This window comes from Desmodus rotundus, chromosome 1 (assembly GCF_022682495.2).
Source record: "Desmodus rotundus isolate HL8 chromosome 1, HLdesRot8A.1, whole genome shotgun sequence".
Lineage (NCBI taxonomy): Eukaryota > Metazoa > Chordata > Mammalia > Chiroptera > Phyllostomidae > Desmodus > Desmodus rotundus.
In genome coordinates, this window is record NC_071387.1 from 12,249,480 (window position 1) to 12,255,577 (window position 6,098).

Below are 6,098 nucleotides of genomic sequence, written 5' to 3' on the forward strand. Positions count from 1 at the left end.
ACAAACAAAAAAAAACCTTTCATCACGATACAGGGAAAAATTACCCTTAATTACTGGGGCTTCTCTACAATTATAGGGCGAGTATTTGAACTCTGAAGGGTCCTCTCCTGAGGATAACCTTTATTTGCCTGATTGCGTCTGTTCAGTTAATTCTGGCTAATTACTATTTTCTTCCTATTAGATTCTAATTATATACAGTATTTTCATTATAAAGTGTAATGTTTCCCAGAGAACCATGTCAATTATATAGGCAATATTACCGGAGGTCTGGTTTACCTCATTAAGCCCAAGTGATGAAACCATGCATCTGATTAGACCCAGTTTTCGGGGTAGGCATTAACTATATGTGGGAACCAACAACTACGACCTAAAACTCGCTGGGTGTTGGCAAGGGCTAGAGAGGCTTGGAGAAGCCCCTCAAAGGACGTGGCGGTCCATTTGGAAGTCTTGGATTTTCTTCAGGAAGTACAAGCACCAATCTGCAGTGTCCTTGGATTTATGTTCACTGTATTTGTTTCTAAGCACCCTATGATTTTAATTGGGCTGAGGCATGGATGTAATGTGGCGGTAGAAGAGCAAGTCTTACCCATGATTCAAAGGCTTCTGCTGGGCCACCCAGCATCAACACCTCCACCCCTCAGTGTGCTACATCTTTCTGAGCTCACGAGTTACCCGTGCAACCGCTCTTTGGTACCTCTGCTTGAATGTCTAGTAAACATCTTACCCTCCCCATGTTAAAAACAGAATTCTCCTTTTCTGCCCTCCCTGAACCCAATCTTCCTTCTTTTCCTTCTGTCTCACTCTGTGTCATAACCATCCACCTGTGAAATGCCAAGAGGTCATACTGATTCGTTCCTTCATCTGATATCAGTCCATGAGCTTGTCCTGTGAACTCTAGGGCCCAACTATGTCCTGGATCCATCTCCTCCTCCTGACCCTCCTAGCCCAGGCTTTCATCATCTCTCCTTTGTAGTGACCTCCTAATTGGTATCCTGTGTCATTCCCCTCCCCACACCTGTATCCCCTCTTCCAATGGTGAGTCTAGGTGATTTACAACGAAACAAATCAAATCAAATTAGACCATGTTATTTTCCTGCTTCAAGCTTTTAGATAGTTTTTTGAGTTGAAGTGAAACTTCTTACCATGTCTCTAAGACACTCCGTGATTATTCTCTTGCTCCTTATCCAGTAGGTGTTTGTGGAGGACCTACAATGTGCCAGGTATTGTCTGAAGCAAATGGTTTCAGTTTGTATGGGGATGAAATAGACAGATCCCCCTCCTATACTCCTCATCTGCACTCCACTCTTTCATATCATGCTGATATTTCACGGTTTGTCCTGTCCAACAGGATTGTTTAAGAGATCTGGGTCCGTATCGGTCCCCCATGCTTCTGACCCCAGACCCTGTATCTGGATGGTTTTCAAGAAATGGGAGATACTTTGCTATGATTTGATACTTGGACAGGGGTTGGAAAACAACATTGATTAAAAAACCACACTTTTTATTGGATTCTAAAGGAATTAATAAAATCCTCCCTTTAGGGATTAATAAAACAGGATTTTTTAATATTAGCTTCATTTTTTCCTACTTTATAAAAGTATTTTAATCAACGTTCTAGGCTTTAAAGGATGGATTCCAGCTATGTTCTCTACTTGGGGTGGGGATTTCATCAGCTCATTTGTAGATGAATCACATTTTTTATATTGGCTGCCTTGTCTGAAACATGTTGTTATTCTTTCCCTAGTAAAAATCCATGAAAACTGTGAAGTTCAAGCAGAAAGGGAAGTTACCTTTCTCGAGGACCTTATCGTCTTGGAGTTAATTTTTTATATCCACTGTAGGCCGTGGTAGTATTGCTTTTCTTTAGGTTCAGTGCATTGTCTGAAGTCCTTGGTGAATTGGCTGTAGTACGACTGACCTTGGAAGCCAGGGTCCCTGGGTTGAAATTCCAGCTCTTCCATTTTTTAGCTGTGTGTGACCTTGAGAACATCTACTTAAACTTGTGCTTCACTCTATAAATGGGAAGAATAGTAGTTCCTACTTCCTAGGATTGTTTTAAGAATTAAATGAGCAAATCCACTTCAAATCATGCTTGGAATATTCATGCTCCATAAATGCTGGCTGTTGTTGTTTTGGTCTTACCCCAAACTACCCTTCTTGCCATTAATAAATACTCCTGGCATTATTGGTGCCATTCATCTCTAATCCTGCCAAGACACTGAGAATGTGAACTTTCTCTCAATTTACAGATGAGTGAAAGTGAGGGTCCTAAGGTCACGTGTCCAATGTCAAGCAATAGGTACGGGGCAGATCTGGAAGTCACACCTAGCTTTGCCTGTCCTCAAAGCTCATGTTCTTAAAAATAGTTAAAATATTTTTTAAACTTCAAAAATGTAACATACTTTACACGTGGAAGATGTCATAATTAACTATGTCTGCCTAGCCGCACACCCCATTCATATGCTGAAGCCCCAACCTCCAGTGTGACTTTGCTATATTTGGAGAAAGGGTTTTAAAGGAGGTGGTTAAGTTAAAATGAGGCTGTTAGGGTGCGCCCTGGTCCAATCTGATGGGTGTCCCTAGGAGAAGAGGATGAGGTAGTGGGGATGCTCATACACAGAGAAAAGGCCATGTGAGAACACGGTGAGGACGTGCTCGTCTACAAGCCGAGTTCAGAGGCCTTGAGATACCAGACCAACCGATGCCTTAAGTGGAACTTCCAGCCTCCAGAATTGTAAGAAAATAAGTTTCTGTTGTTTAAGCCACATGGCCTCTGGCATTTTGTTATGGCAGCCCTAGCCTACCAGTATAGAAGGGGACATAGTGAAAACACAGAAGGAGATACTGGGCCACCTGTGTCTTATTTAGCAGGGTGTTTTGCATGCTTAGTTCCATGCTGGGTTCAGAACAGGAACTTAGTAAATGCAAGGGCCAGTGTATAGAAAAGTGCCTTCCTCTTGAAGATTGAGGAGGGTGCCCCCCATGTTGGCCCTAGCCCCGTGGTGTCCTAGCTCCTTGTCCTTCCTATTAACACCCTGTGTGGTAGTGACCACCTACCTGCCAGTCTGGCGGCTCCGTGAAGATGGGAGCCATGTGTGTCTTTTTGGTCAGCGCAGACGTAGCACAGGATAGCTTCCTGATAATTATATAGTGGCTGCATGTCTGTAGAGAATTGAGGTCCATGGGGCAACTTCCAGCTCTATAAGCCTCTTCTCCAAGGAGCTGCCTTTGACTGACCAAGATGCTCAGGTGCGGGGATCGTTGCCAGAGCAGCTCTGCTGGGCCCCTGCCAGAGTGCCCGGAGCCACTGAGTCTGGGACAAGCAGTTTATGTGAGCATTAGGGGACATTATCAGGATGTACTGAAGACTCAGGGCAGGCTGTTAGCCTGGTGCTTCTTTCTTCATTATCTCAGTGAGATCTCAGGTCTGAGGCAGGCCTGGGAGCCCCTGGCAAACAGAACTGGAGCCTGAGAGGGGGGCGTGATCCCCCCACCCGTCTGGCTACCTTGCAAGGGCACGCCTTCCTGAGGGACAGCTTGACGTGTGTTCATACAGCAGAGACACGGAGCCAGGGGCGGCCCCACTCCACTTTGGGGCTCAAATTAGGATGAGAGATAAGTAGGACTAGTTTGTTACAGGAAACAAATAAAAAGAAGTTCAAAAGTTTTTTTTTTAAATGTAGGGTGAGTTCAGTGTTGCCACTCTAATATCACCCTTACTGTATTCCACTTGCTTTCTTGAATGGAGTGATCTTCCCAATTGAAGCTGTTTCCAGTATTGGGCCCCACTTTGAGTGTGTTGCAAGTGAAGAGGCCAAAGGGGGACTGAGAACCTTTGAACTAATAGAAAACACCGTGTAGAATTCTTTTTTTCTTTTTTCTGTTTTTTGACGGATGGACTCTGCCTCAGGTTCATTTGCACAAACAGCACAGGAAGACAGCAGCTCCACGCAGACAGCAGCCCAGGGGGCACCCCAGTCCTTCTGTCCTCACATTGGCAGACAGAGGCCTCTACTGTGGAGCCTTCGCTGGGGGCCTGGGCACCTTTGCGATCCTGAGACCAAGCTGGAGCCTGAGCTGGAGCTGCAGCCGCACCTGCAGCCTGGGGCTTGGTTTGAGCCTTGGCCTTTGGCTGGCAGAGCCGGAGACCCTTTGCGATGCGGGCATGAGCACGTTTCTCGAGCTTAGGGTGAGCAATGTAAGCAAGTCCACTGAGCTTGCGGCTGCTGCCCCTTGGGATGTTGGGCTTGACCTCCTTAGGCTTGACCAGGGCCTTGGTGTGTGTGCTCATGGCCTTGGCATTGCTGGCCTGCATCTTCTTCAGGCCCTTCTTGTTATGCTTCTTGGCAAAGTGCATGTTCCTCAGGAACTTGGGGTCTACCCCCTTAAGAGAGTTGTATTTTTGTGATCAGGGTGTCTTGATGCTGTTTCTGTGCCATTTTTGGGACTGGTTGTTCGTGGTGTGGTTCTTGGACTCGGCCATCTCTGTACCCAAGCCTGCGGCTCTCAAAGTGCCTGGGACCAGAAGAGACCTTGTAGAATTCCATAACAGGCTCTTTGAAGGTTACTTTCTCCCAAATAATTCCCTCTTGGAGGCCCAAATGTCTTCTGTTCGAGGGGTTTTGCTCTCAGAAATTTAACATTAGTAATAAGTATCCTGACAGGTGAGTTCCACTGTAGATGTAAAATAACTGTTGATTGAATGAACAGGTTATATATAAATGAACTTAGACTCTTTGAGCCTCATTATTATCACATGTAGACTGGGCATAATGCTAGCTGTGTCCTGGGGTTTTGGTAAAGATGAATTGAGATCACATGTAGCAAGCCCTACCTAGCAGCACCTGGCATATGTCAGCCAGCCCCACAGTGTTAGTTCCCTTACCTCTTGATGGGTAAAGAGTTTGTCAGGCTGGCACAAACTAGAGGAACAGCACTGTGCAGAGGCACAGAGGTGCATGTTTGTGGAGGCTGGCTACGGAGGTAGGCACCACACTTGTGCATTTGGTGCACAAGAAATAGGAATATGTCATAACTGTGCCCTAAAGCCACCAGGAAGTGGTAAGACGATAAACATTTAGCCAATAAAAGACACACCCTCATTAATGTGAATTCATGTAATGAAGACCTGCGATGGCAGAGAAGGCTTATTGGGGATGGGAAATTTGCACTGAGGCTTCTAACTGTCGTGTTACTGAAGAGCAGGGGGGACATCATTGCAAGGGGGAATTATAGTTGGGAGATGAGAGGAAGTACCAGTTTGGCTGCAGTGAAGTTTGTCTTGGGGGTTAAGAAGAAATTAGGCAGGATGGAGCCAGACCATTGGGCATCTCACATGCCAGGTGAAAATGCTTAGACTTCATCTGGGTGGACGAGAGAAAACTATAGAGAATTAAAGTGTTGTATCAGGTGGTCATCCTTTTTTTTGCCTAAAGTTCTTTAGGAGGCAGGGGACTGGATCAGAGGACCTCTGGAAATTTCTAACTGCAGGGCTCCCTGGTAGTCATAAGACAGATAGAGGGAAACAAACCCAGGGACCTTGGCCTGGATTCCTCTCCCTCATAAATCTCCTCTACTGCTGGGCGTCATCTCTCTGCCCACAGATTAATCTTCTCTGGCTTCCTGCAGGAACAGAAGGCCCTGGTGACCTCATCCTGTTCTCCAGGCTGGGAGTGAGAAATGGATCCTCAGCCTGGCAAAGGCCTGGGCCAGGCAGAGGGCAGGTGAGCCCAAGACAGGAGCCCCCAGGGGAGAGCAAAGCGGGAAGATCAAGATGGTGTTCCAGAGGGCTCTCCCCAAGGACCGTCCCAAGAGGCCAGACCAGTTCGGGAAATATGCCTTGTCTCTTCCCATGAATATCTTTGACCTGAGATTGGCAAATGTCAGAGGAGATTACAGACTCTTACCGGATCATTTTCCAATGCAAATATTGACTTGGGCTAAGAGTAATTTTTATCTGATTCTTTTTTCTTGGTTATTTTTTTCTCGCCATTGGGGGCTTTGATGTGAGGCCCTGAGGTTGAGCAGGAAGATTGGGAATTTTAAACAGGAAATCCTACGCTCTGATCTCAGTTTTGTGCTCCTTGTGCCTCAGTTTC

The 6,098-nt window shown here is 46.1% G+C and overlaps 1 pseudogene; it reads right to left on the minus strand.

Moving 5' to 3' along the window:
• Positions 1-2,579: 2,579 nt before the first annotated feature.
• Positions 2,580-4,483, minus strand: LOC112306508 (large ribosomal subunit protein eL29-like; annotated as a pseudogene).
• Between the last annotated feature and the right edge of the window lie 1,615 nt (positions 4,484-6,098).